Source organism: Camelus dromedarius, chromosome 11 (genome assembly GCF_036321535.1).
Source record: "Camelus dromedarius isolate mCamDro1 chromosome 11, mCamDro1.pat, whole genome shotgun sequence".
Taxonomy (NCBI): Eukaryota; Metazoa; Chordata; class Mammalia; order Artiodactyla; family Camelidae; genus Camelus; species Camelus dromedarius.
Window position 1 is genome coordinate 26,067,131 of NC_087446.1, and position 13,535 is coordinate 26,080,665.

Consider the following 13,535-nt stretch of genomic DNA (forward strand, 5'->3'; position numbering starts at 1 on the left):
ATATTCTGTTCTTTTTTTGGCTGAGTAGTATTCCATTGTATATATATATACCACAGTTTCTTTACCCATACATCTGTTAATGGACACTTAGGTTGCTTCCATATCTTGGCAACTATAAATAATGCTTCAATGACATTGGGGTGCATGTATCCCTTTAAATTAGTGTTCTTGTTTGTTTTTGGATGTATACCCAGGAGTAGAATTGCTGGGTCATATGGTAGTTCTATTTTTAGTTTTTTGAGAGAGATCCATGCTATTTTCCTAGTATAATTCTTCTGTACTAGTCTATGCTCTCTGCAGTTTCAATCGTTACCCCATTGGCTGTCATCTGCCAATGTGTCCCTTTATCATTGACTGATCTATCAGCAACTATTTTCACCAAAGATGTTAAATTTTCTTTTCACCCTTTCTTCTTAGTAACTTTCCAACAATCATAATTAATTTCTGTTTATGACTTATTTAATTCTCTAGGTCCATTTCCTTGATCTAATTCACCTTAATAACCTTCATCTCTAACCACTCACATGCTGCCTATACTAATATCTTGAACCCCAAGATTTCTCTCTCTAAATGAACCCTCCATCTCTTCTACTTCCTCAGTTTTAATAATTCTGCTTTTTGCTTTCATTATTAGCTTCCCTTTCCCCAGTTTATTTATTTTTATCTTTCAGTTTATTAGAGTCTAAGCTTTGTTTTCTGCCTATCAGAAGCACTTTGAGTAAGCAGGGAAAACCCTGTTTGTTGGTGCTATAAACTTTCTCCAGGTCTGTTGGATCACACCATACCTCAGTCTGCTCCAACTCCCTCAGGTTTCTGAATTTATCACTAATTTTTACATTTATGCATTTTATTACTCTCTGGGCTTTCAGAATTTAGGATTGTTACCTTATTAACCCTTGGATCATAGACTATTTTAACTTGATCTGTGCTGCCTATAGCCATCTGAATAAACATCCTTCCCGAAATTGGGTTCGATCCTGAATCCTATCCTTGCCACAGCCTTATAAGTGAAGGTGTTACTGATTGCACCCCTCCCCATATATATGATACAGAGAACTTCCTACCCAGGCAGAATCCCAGGGTCCATCATGTATATACTCATCAACCCACTTCATTCTTACTACCTTGACTGTTAAGAGGGTTATGTACACCATTAATCCCTGTTAAATGGACTATGTACTTCACTAATCCCTGAATCTAGATCAGCCTACTGATTTGCATTCTTTAATTCCAGTCCAGGATTTCTAAATACTATTAAAGAAAATTCCATAATTACGTTGGTCTGGCTCCAATAAAATGTTATGTTCTTCAGCCTCAATGAGATAAGCAATTCTTTGAATCATTCTTAGTCACTCCCTTACACATTCCTTTCAGTAAGAGTGTTTTTTTAATAGTTCTTCTTAAGCTCCTGATTCACAAAAATGATAACCTAGTTTTTATGTAACCTAGAATTTGTCTATCTTAGAAGAACATTCTGAATTTTACTATTTACTCTTTCTAACATTATTCTTTCATCATTTTTCTCTCTCCCTCTGTTATCAGCTAAAGTTCTTTGGATAGGGTGACACAAATGGATTCTCCTGAAGAAACATGGAATTTATCAGAAAGATATTGTGAGATTATAGTATCATAAAGATGCCTGGAGATGTGGACTTGGAAATTTATGGGAACTAAGGAAGCCACAGGAGAATTATAGAGCAGTCTCTTTGATAGCAAAAACAGCTTGGTGACCCAGGGCTGACCTCTGGGATGAATCCAGCTGTTTCTAGTCTCTTGTCACTCTGCCCACTACCAAGCCTTCAGGAAGAGAGCATCCAAGTGACTTAGCTTGGATTACAGAAGTTACTTCTTGGCTTGGTGGAAGTGGGGTTTCCACTTAGACACCCATCAGACTGTAACCAATGGAGAAGCAATCTTTCCCCCAAAGAGAGTTAGGGTGCTACGAACAAGGGATGACGAATGCCAAGCAATCAAAACACAACAAAAATCCACTATACTTTCTGTCTCTGAGAAGGAATTGGTTCTACTCTTTCCTAAATTCCCCACAAGCTTCTTGATTCGATCTTTTACAGAATTTCTTTATAACCTTCCTCTCCAATATCCGCCCTCTAATCCTGAGCCCCCTTTGTTGTTGCAGATCCAAGGGTTGCTGTGATTACTTTAATCCAAACATAGTAATGCATATCCACTTGTCATTGTGATTGAGTCATATAAACCAAGTGTAAATCAGTTAGTCTATGGTGTATCCATAGCAAAGTGACTAGTTTAAGAATAGGCTTGAGATCTGAGAGGGAAGGGTACCATTTTTCTGAGCACTGTCTCCTTTCCTTCTGGTACTGTAGTGTGAGGGTTTGAATCTTGGAACCATTACAGCTGTTTTGGCCTGATGAGGGAAGCCAGCCTGAGGACAAAGCCACTTGGCCTAAGATGAGGTATCACAGAGAAAGAGTGCTCGAGCCCCTGCATGAAGCCAGTCATGGTGACTGCATGACTTCAGGACCTTCAGTTAATGAGTCAGTGTAACTTGTCGTTGACTAGACCCTTCTGAGTCAGGTTTTCTATCACTAGCTGTTCAAAGCATCCTAATATACTGTTCTCCATGATTAGGAGGCTCTCCTCCCCCCATTTCTATAACTGGAAAATATGTACTCTTCTTTTAAAGACAAACTAAATTGTTACAACCTCTATAAAGCCTTCTTTATCCCATGAGCAACAATCATTTAGGCTTTTATTCTCTCTCCCATTTCACCTAGTTCTTACTTCAAGTAGACATTTATTCAACACATGCATTTATTGAGCATTTTGTATGTATCTGATTCTTTTATGGGCACTAGAAACACAGAAATTAGCAAGTTGACAAAAACCTCAGCCCTCATAGAGCTTATATTCTGGAGGGCAAGACAGAAACTAATCACCAACAAAATGTACCATGTGGAGGGATATAAATTCTTATGGAAATAAATAAATCTTGGAAAAAGATAGCAAGTGCTGGGGAGAGACTGTAAAATAGGGTGGTCAGGGAAGGTCTCACTAAAAAGGTGGAATTGGAAGATTTAAAAGAGGTAAGGAAGTAGGTGGATATCTGGGAGAAAGATAAGTCAGGAGCATGTGTATCAGGTTCAATGTCAGTGTGCCTTTGAAAGGCAAGTATGCCAGTGTGCTGGGACAGAAGTGAGAGAGGGTGAGTAGTAGAAGAGGGAAGTCAAATTAAAAATGGGGACCAGATCATACCGGACCTTGTACACCACTGGCTCTCAATAAGACAGCTTGGGCAGAGAAGGGGTAGGATCTGACCTCTTCTTCTAAGGGCTTGTTCTGGTTGATGGTTTGAGAATAGACTTTGGGAAACATTTATCACACTATGTGATTATTAATTGTTTGCTTATCTCTGGTATCTCTTCCCCTTTTGATTGAAAAAGCTGCAACTCGTTTATCTTAATATCCTTCTGACTTGCAAGGGTTTGAGAGACTTAATGGGATATCATATATTTGTTGAATTAGTTTTATTCTCTTCATCAGGCGTAAGAAAAGTGAATGTGCCAAGCGCAATCTGAATGATTACATTAAACTTAATTTCGTAGACAAGCAACACTAAATTGATAAAAGGCAGTAGAGTGTATAAAGAGAAAAAAAGAAGTTAAACTTGCACATAGGTAAATAAATACAGGGTACGGTTTAAAAATAAAAAAAGAATAGTTTGTCCCTAGATTTTTAAATGAATTAAGATCTAAGGAAGGACAGAGTCCTAACTTAATCAAGTGTGTCAGTTAAACATCTAAAATGACACCAACTCTACTATAATGCTTTATGTCTCCATTAAAATGGAAGTATTGCTAAAACATTGAAAAGTTAGTCATTTCCCAAATGGCTGAGTAACAGCATAGACACATCATCAGCTAAGCATCCCATAGTTAAAAAAAACTTATCCCCTGAATCTGAATCAAATTATATGTTTGAGGCGTGTGTGTGACTTCCAAGTACAAATTTATAACTTCATTGAATTTTCATACAGTTCATAGGTTTTACTGAACTTACTCCTTTGCACTTCATTTGTCCGGTGTTTTGAAAAGCTGTATTCACAAGCTGAGCTAGAAAATATTTATTAGCCCTATGGTGCCAGGCATTGGCCAATGTCCTCCCTGGACGTGTGCTGAAGGGAACAAGCCACACAACTGCTTTCCCTCCCACCTAATCCCTCTGGCTCATTGAAATCGGGTGACCTTCCTGGGAACTCTTTACTGTGTCCTCTGTGGTGCCAAAAGCCCGAGAAAGCTTGCTGGGTTGTTCTCATTCAAATACTGAGCTTGCTGGGTTCTCATTCAGGCATCTTTAGACACACTTCCTTCTTGCTCAGTGAAACTGCTAATTGGCACAGGAAACATCCCAGCTTTGTCCATTTTTCTATAGAAGCTGGGAATGCTTCTACCTGACTGTGCTTTCAGAATTATATTTTCACTGATATAAATGTCTCAGACATTTCAATGATAACTTTAGGAATAAAATCATACACATAATACTGTTAATTAGTCTAAAACTGTCTCATGCCACAGACTAAGTGGTTACACACAAGAATCTTCTGAAATCAGGGGCTAAAAAAAAATGGGTGCTTGGGATGTAGTTATTTAAATTTGATGAAAAACTGTACATAATGCCTTTCTGTTCTTAGACCCTTTACTTTAACTGATGCACTTGTACTATTACACATTGTGTCTGTTTGTTACTAGTTATAAGTAAGAGGGATGGTTGTGGTTGGTTTCCAAGGAATATTTTTCCATTAGCTCAAAAAAGCATGTTACATTACCAAGAGTGAAGAAAATTGCTTTGTATTTGTTGTTGACCAAGAGCCCATGTCTCCCATATGTATGAAGGAAATAAAAAACCCTCTCTAATCTGTATTTTTGGGTCTTGTCTGCTTCTAATATATTTGTGTAGAGCGACAGGCAAAAAGGAAATAGAATTACTTGTGAGAGCACCTGGGCTGGGTGCTGAAATTCTTGAAATCTTTTTCAGCCAGTCTTAACATTTTGAATGTCTATTTATATCAAATTACCAAAAACTACCTTAAATTTCTTTCACATGTATATGCAAATATGGATGTCTCCTTTGAATTCAAGTAGATGCATAAAAGTTTTGAGTCTTTAGAGGATAATTATGCTCTTTAGTTATTATATTTCATGCTTTAAAAGTGGTGCTTCTTATCAAATACATTGATATGAGCAAAGTCCATTTATAAGTATTAAAAATAAGAGATTACCAACATTTTGCTTTGTGGTTCTAATTGTGTATTGTGAGATTTTGGAGTGTTCACTGAGAACAAGACAGAATTCATGGCATCACTGTCCTTGTGTTTAAAAGACCACGACAGGATGACTAGGTTGCTGGTCGTGTACAGAAAAATCCAGTCATTACTCGTCTTTACTGTACTTCATGTATAAGAAGTTCATTCATGCTGCCCTCTTTCCAGTGTTAGAAGGTTATTTGTTTTATTGAAATTCTATGTGCCCCCAGTATATCCGGAACTGTGATAAACAGTTGAATGGATAAAAAAGAAGTCTCCTGGAGAACTTTTGTTTAGGTCCTCTTTGAATTGTGATTTCTAATTCTTGCCAAGTTGTTTTGTTAGAATTAACTCTTAAGGGATAGTTTCAAAGGGTAATATTTTATGCCTCCCAAATTAAAAATCCATTCATTTGTGAAACAAAACTAAAAACAGTTTTCAAGATCACAGTAAGTCAATGAGGTTAGTGCTTGAGAAGGAACAAAATGACAGCTAAAATTGAATTGACAGTTCTAGAAATAGAGCCAAAATACACATGGGGATTTAGTGTGTGGCAAAGCTGTTATTTCAAAGCAGTGGGGAAAAATCAATTATTTAATAGGCAGTGTAGAGACAGCTGGCTAGCCATTTGGATGAAGTTCAAGCTCGATCTCTTAGAGCTCTAATAAAATATATATATAATAATATCTAATAAAAATATATAAATAATGATAGTAAATTAGAAAAAATTAGAGACCTTTTTAAAAAATTTATTTAGGATCATGAAATGGACAAAATCTGTTTAAACATAAAATATCGCCTATAGGCCATAAAGAAAAGAAAATGGCAGAATTGACTCTATAAAAATTTAAAGTATCTCTGCAGCAAAAAGTATCATAAAATGTCAAAAGACAATCTGAGAAAAATACTTGCTGAGCAAATATAATAAGCAAAGGCTGATTTCCTGTATGCAAAAATATTCACAAACCAATAAAAAGGTAAGACCTGAATGAAAATCTGGCAAAGATATAAATAAAAGGTTCACAGACAAAGAAACATAAATGACCAATAATTATTTATGCCACAAATGTGTGCTGAAAAGCTACCTATGCCAGAATTTTTCACAGTGCTTAGAATTTACCAGAGAACAACATAGGCACAGAGTCTAGTTCTTGAGTGCATTCTATCATGAGGGATGCAGTGGAAAAGACACTCAATGAAATACCTAATAAATAATTATATGCTATGTCGGAGCCATGGTTCCCAAACTGTATACCGAGGCATCCTGAAGTCCTGCAGCAAAATTACAGAGAAAATGCAGGTTTTCTAAATTTTCAAGGGAAAGAGCAACATCTATTAGATAGTATACACATTATTAGATGAGGTAGGTCCAAATTTCATTAGATCATGCCAAATTTCTTTCAGTGACATCACATCTTTTCAGGGCCAGCTTTTCAGTGGTTGCCGTAATAATAAGCAGACGCTTTACAAAAACCAGTGAGCATCAGGAAATGAGGGTGGTGGTGTCCATTAGGATTCCAAATGTTGAAAAGCCATTCAAGGTCCAACCAACACTCACATCCCTTTAGTAAGTAATCATAATGAAGAATGAGCTGTAAATACTATTTTAATGATGCATATTGCTTTTTCAGATGGTTATTAAATTATTAGAACATAAATGCTTAAGTTGTTTGGACTTAACAATTTAATAAATGGAATTGTTAGGTATTTCTTTTGGCCAGAGGTACTGTGGAAAAAATGGAGAGAACAAGGGCACCATGAACTCATAAAGTTTGGGAGCCTCTGTGTTAGAGGGTGATAAGGGCTACGGAAAAAAAAATTCAGAACACACTCAGTTGGTCTGAGTTCTGGGAGTAGAAAGGGGGCAGGTTGCTGTTGGAAATAGGGTGCAGAGTTTGGGCTTCCCTGAGAAGGTGACATTTGAGCAAAGCCTTGAAGAGATGAGAGAGGGAGCCACTGGGATGGATACCTGAAGGAAGAATGTTCCAAGCCAAGGGCACAGCCAGTGCCAAAGCCCCCAGATTGGAGTGTGCTTAGAACATCCAAGGAGTTCAGTGAAGCAGTAGCAGAGTGAGCCAAAAGCAAAGTGGTAGGAGGTAAGGTCAAACAGAAGTCAAAAGGCAAGTCACAGAGGCCATTAAAGAACTTTGGCTTTTGCTCTGTGAGAAGTACAGAACCATGGCACTTTAAAATAAGCTTTTGAATATACTTACATTCCAAAATGAATGAATAGTTCAGTGAAAAAACAAACACGTTTGACTCGATATTTCAGTAAACTCTACAGCACATAGAATTGAGATATATGAACTTTGAACTACTATTGTATAGATTGCAAAATTCATTTTTATAAAATTAATAAATGTATCTACTTGTCTTAGAAAACTTTGCTTTCTACCTCTGAAGTGAATCATTTAATGACATCATGGTTTAGAATGTAAAGCTGTCCTTGAAAGTATTACCGGCTACAAACAAGTGCTTCCTTCTCCTCCTGTTTTCTCCCACCGAATAAAGCCTTCCAGTACAGAGTTAAGCATGGCAGGACCCAGTTTTCCATTAAAAAATAACTGCTCCTGAAGAGTAGAGGAAGATAATTTATGTTACAGTAGTTTTCACCATCAAACATATAAAAAGTTAGGAATAGTGAGTGAGTTATTTTTGAACAGTATTCTTTAAAGTTACATTATATTCTGAAAGCTTTTAGAGTGAGCGTTATGCTGACACATTTTAAAATATTTGAAATGGCAGATATTTTACATTATATGACTAGTACATGAAAATGTTTAATTATATACATGATTTCCTTTCCCCTGAGATTAAAATCCTAGAGCGTCTTTATGACCCAACATAAATACCACGTTTGAGTGAGTTCATCTTGGAATTAGAATTATTAGGGGTTATTTACAGACAAATAGGTACTAAAATCACTGTTCATATCCAAAAAAAAAAAAAAAGAGCAATATTCTTGAATTGCTTCATAAATGTTTTCTAGTTAAATTGTAAGAATTAGGACCCAAACATTGTTCTCAAGACTAATCTACCAAACATTCAGAGAAGTTTAGCTGCTTGCTTTTCTCTTCCATAGGAGACAGTTATCTTCTTTCTCCGTAGGTAATTCTTTACTTTGTTTCTGATTTAGCATTCCATATTTTAAATATAAGCAAAGATACACATAATTATATTCATGATACCTTTCCATTTCTGAGATAAGTACCATATTTATATTTTTTTGATATGATACAATTTATTTTACAGTTTGCTCCTTAATGTCATAGAGTCATTTAGATTTATTTCCTCAATCATCTTTATTGACCTTGGTTCATATTTTTATTTTTTATTTAAGTAATTTTCAGTTCTTTAATAAATAAATACAAAGATGATGGATAAGAATTCTTTATATCTATTTAACATGTTTGAATCAGGAGTTTTAATTTCTCAATTGTTTTTTTGAACCTTTCCAAAATATCTTTCCAAACTGGAGTTAAATGATGTGTCCAAATTTTATCAATTTGTTCCTCTTATGTGTTTTGACTTTTTGTTTTGAAGTCTTTAAAAATATATGTTAGAAGTCTTTAAAATATCATTATGTCCCAACAGCCTTATACTGGGAAGACCATCTTGTTACACAAAAACATGTTAGAAAGTCCAAGTTTGCATGTGTTTAAAATACTCTGTCAACAAGAGGACTCTGAAAAGAAAAAGATATTACAGTTGCAAAATACCAAAATAATCAGCAATTTTAGGTACGATGTAAACTGCTTTTACTCTGATGAGATTACAGAAATGAATTGAGCAGGATACATACCCTATGTTCTTACATGCATTAAAAAAGAAATCCTTGCAGCTGCTCTGCAAAAGACACTGTTAAGAGAATGAAAAGACAAGCCACAGACTGATAGAAAATATGTGCAAAATAGATTTCTAATAGACATCTTGTATCTAAAATATGCAAAGAACTCTTAAAATTCAACAATAAGAAAACAGTCCAATTTAAAAATAATGGACAAAAGATTTGAAAAGACTTCTGAGCAAAGAAGATATACAGATGGCAAATAAGCATATGAAAAGATGCTCTCTTGTCATCAGGGAACTGCAAATTAAAACAATAATGATATATTATTACCTACCTATTAGAATAGCTAAAATTAAAAAAAAAAAACAACAACTGACAATAACAATTGCCAGCCAGCAGGACCTCTCACTCTATAGCTGCTGGGAATGCTAAATAGTACAGCCATGTTAGAAGACAGTTTGCATTTTCTTACAAACCTAAACAGTCTTACCATATAGTCCAGTAATTACCCTTCTAAGTATTTACCCAATTGTTTGAAAACTTATGTCCACAAAAAATTGGATGTTTTTGACAGCTTTATTCATAATCACTGAAAATTGAAAACAGATAAGATGTCCTTAATAGGTGAATGGATAAATCAACCATGCTCTATCCATACAATGAAATATTATTCAGTGATAAAAAGAAATGAGCTATCAAGCCATGAAAGACATAGATGGATCTTAAATACACATTGCTAAATGAAAGAAGCCAATCTGAAAAGACTACATACATAGGATTTCATTTCTATTATAGGATTTCAATTCTATGACATTCTGGAAAAAGTAAAAACTATAAAGACAATTAAAAATCAGTGGTTTCCAGAAGTATGGGGGAGGGGAGGATCACTGAATCTGTAAAGCACAAGGGATTTTGAGGGCAGTGAAACAATTCTGTATGAGACTGTCATGGTGGATGTACAATGCGGTGCACTTCTTAAGATCAATGTGTTGAGAAAGCTAAAACACGTGACCTCACATACAGGTTTTCTGGTTCTAGAAACATGGCAGTTTTGTTAAATTCGATTGTGTTTCTTCGCCATTAGGAGAAAAAAAAAAGTATGGTTTCTTTATAAATGTGTACCCTACGTTACTGAGTATTTTCTGGTTGAGGAAGTCTACTGTTTTGACGAGGCATTAATGAAACCTGAGTCTTCCACGATAATCAGTTTACACAGGTGACTGTGATGACTGTGAGATTTTCCATTAACTAGCTTCTGACTCGATTTTAAACCTTGTTTCTCCTCCATCACCCAGACTTCTGGCGGCAAGTCCACGGGTCACATTCACCAGGGCATCTTGATGTAGCCTCTGACCCTACACCTTTGGGTCATGATGCCCAGGTGAACTGGCACAGTGATCACTCCCACTGGAAGCCATGGCCACACCAGAACACCAAGTAATACCTTAAAGATAAGTGGAAGTGACAGCAAATTTTATAAAAATACATTTCTATGTGAATACATTGCTAGGCCCCCTCCTACAACTTATAAAAGACCTATATAAGTGAGGACCAAAAGTTTAACCTCTTCACCTTCGCAGAAAATCAGCTGCCAGGTGTTAGGAGTCTTTGGAAGTTCTCTTTTATTTTTTCAGTTTTCAAGGTCAACTAGTAACCAAGGTTGCTAAGAGTGAGAATAGGGAATGAGGTACATGGTTTGGGAGAGAAAATAATTATATGAACTATTAAGCTATGAGAATGGAAAAGTGACTAGATTAGGCAAATAGAGTATAATTGCTGAGCAGCATTAGGACCCACTTGAAGTTCATGGGAAGGGATTTATAGAGAAACCAGCAGGCATGATGGTGTATTGTACTCCAGCCATGTTTAGCCAAATAAATACAGACAGAGTGGATGGAGAACTGGGTTTGAGAAGGGACATTGTTTACCAAGGCAATATTAGGAAATGAGAGGGATCAAGGGAGAAAAAGGTGTATGCAAGAGAATGATAGTGCTGGATATGAATTTTGACTTGTGTAAGGAGAGAAGAGGGGATATTAAAGATTGACAGAAAATGGTAGACTCAATAGGTTGACAGGCCCTGTGGATCAAAGGATTGCTGGAATTAAATCCATAGAGGAGTAAATGGGGAAGATGCAAAGTGGTGATGAGAGCTGGGATACATGGAATTGAGATATGAATGGGTTGCTGTTAATGGCAATGACAAAGCCTACAGGATGACAATTAGACTAAATGGCTAGGGTAGTGTTGAGGACTGGCTCACTGGAGAGACATTTCAAAGATCTGAAAGGACATGATGTTGAAAAGATCGTCTATGTGTATATCAAATTCCTGAGAATTAAGACAGGAGTACAAATGAATGAGTGGTAGTGAACTAGGTGCTAACACCATCAGGAAATGAGGGGAAAGAACCTGGAAGTTAGTACAGGAAAGCAGCAAGTGGCAGTAGGTCTGTAATCTGAAAACATGAGATTCAAATCTGGGAGGGTTTATGGAAAAGAAAAGAATGGTCCAGAAGCAGCAATAAGGAGCAGAGAACCCACTTCCAAACCTAGTGTCAGTTATGGAGGAAACACAGCTACCGACTGAGAGGGCCCCGAAGAGGCAGAAACACCCTCGGAAGAGCCTCATTTAAATTTTGAAGAAGTTCTGAAAGTGCATTGGATTTTGCCAGTTATGGACTGAAATCCCAAAGGGCACACCTTACATTACAATCTCAGTGTCCATCCATAATTTCCTGGTTTATTTGGGCTGATGCAGAGTGCTACACATTCTTCTAATAGAAAAGGGTAAGATTAGAGAATAGTGCTGCGTAAATATGTATACACACAGTTTTTCTGAGGGTTAACGAGAAGTAAGAGTTTTCCTCTAGAGGAACTAACTTTGATGTTGAAGGGAGACGTTCACCTTTATTTTATACCCCGTTTTAGTACATTACAATGTGTAATGCAGTTAGACAACGTGTGAATACTTACGGGGTCTTTGATATTACGGAACAATTGTTAGTTTTTCTTAGGTGTGACAAGGGTAGTGTGGTTATGTTTTAAAACTTACAGTTTAGAGATACACATATATTTACAGATCAAATATTTATAGATATTAGCTTAAAAATAATATGAAAGGGGGAGTGGATAAGGGATAAAGGTAGGAGACAAATAAGATCATTTAGGAGCTGACTAAGATTGAAGCTAGGTTATGGTTACATGGAGGTTCATTGCACTATTCTGCTTTTGTGTATTTTTTAAATTGTCCATAATAAAAAAGTTTTAGAAAATAACTTTTAACTTATTGAACATCTATTCAGATCAAATTTTGTTCCATACATTACTGTTTGTATTAAACTGGGGGGATGCAGTGATACAAGTATTCATGGTCCTAGCTTTCAGGCTGTTTATAGCTTAAAAGGGAAAACAAATAATTAGCAACTGTCCCTCCACCCTCAAAATTATGAGATGAGTGGAGAAGGGCCTTGTGAACCATGTTGAGGAGTTTGGGTTTTATTGTGAAACTAATGAGAAACCATTTAAGTGTTTTAACCAGAGAAAAATATTATTAGATGTCCGTATTACTCTTATGTGAGGAACTGATTGAAAAAGGGCCTAAATAGTGGGAGAGTGTGATCAGTTATGGGGTTATCGTCATCTAGGCTTCTGTTGGTGGAAGTTTGCGATACAAAGCGTGAGCAGAGGAGGGAGAATCAGCAAAGAAACGGAAAAGAAATGGTGGGTGAGTAAGTGTGGTGCCATAGAGCTGGAGGGTGTGGGCTCAAGAGTCAAAACCAACCAGGGGTTAAACAGGATGATGATTTATTACCTAAGTCATATAAGCTGTAATGGTGTTCGATCTTGCCGTTCCATTCCATTCTTCTTAGAAACAGGCAGTGGCTCCCTATGGCCGTGAGAGTAATGTCTGCCTTCCTTGCTGTGGTATTCAAGGCTCTGGCCTCATCTCACTGTGCGTCTCTTTATGCATTACTTTCTCAAGACACAATGGTTTGATTTGATGGAATCAGCTGAGAAATGTTTACGATTTCTTGCTTTGGAAAACACTGCTCAGGCTGGGCATAATTCTCCTCCTTGGTCAAGATCTGCCTCATCCTTTTAAGTCTTAGCCCAAATGCCAACTCCTCCAGGATCCTCCCTAGCCTGTCCGTTTCTCCTTCTTGCATGCCCCAAGCACATTAGCCGGACCTCAGTGTTGTCCTTAGGCAGTTACTTCACCGTGGCTTCATGCAGACTACAGTGGTTTTCCTATCTTCTCCCTAAGTTATAGATCAAACATTGCGTTAATTTGACTCTGTCTTCCTTGATTACCTTATCTATTTCCTTGATTACTTAAACCAATACTTACTGAACTAAAGTGATTTCTTATCTCCTTGTGTCCATATTACAATAAAATCATGATTAATGATGTTTCCTTGATTTTAGCTTGTAAATGCTCAACATGTTAGCAAATGACAGGGCAAAT

General features: G+C 36.6%; 1 protein-coding gene and 1 long non-coding RNA gene across 2 annotated transcripts in view; one reads left to right on the forward strand and one right to left on the reverse strand.

The window, feature by feature from the left end:
- The window catches only part of LOC116156446 (uncharacterized), a 159,745-nt gene that overhangs the window by 142,231 nt on the left and 3,979 nt on the right, over nt 1-13,535 (forward strand). The gene's annotated exons all lie outside the window — the stretch shown is intronic.
- KITLG (KIT ligand) overlaps nt 12,873-13,535 on the reverse strand; it is an 83,104-nt gene continuing 82,441 nt past the window's right edge. Inside the window, exon 10 of the mRNA XM_010986956.3 lies at nt 12,873-13,329. The gene's annotated coding sequence lies outside the window, so the exon portion shown is untranslated. The remainder of the gene's footprint in view (nt 13,330-13,535) is intronic.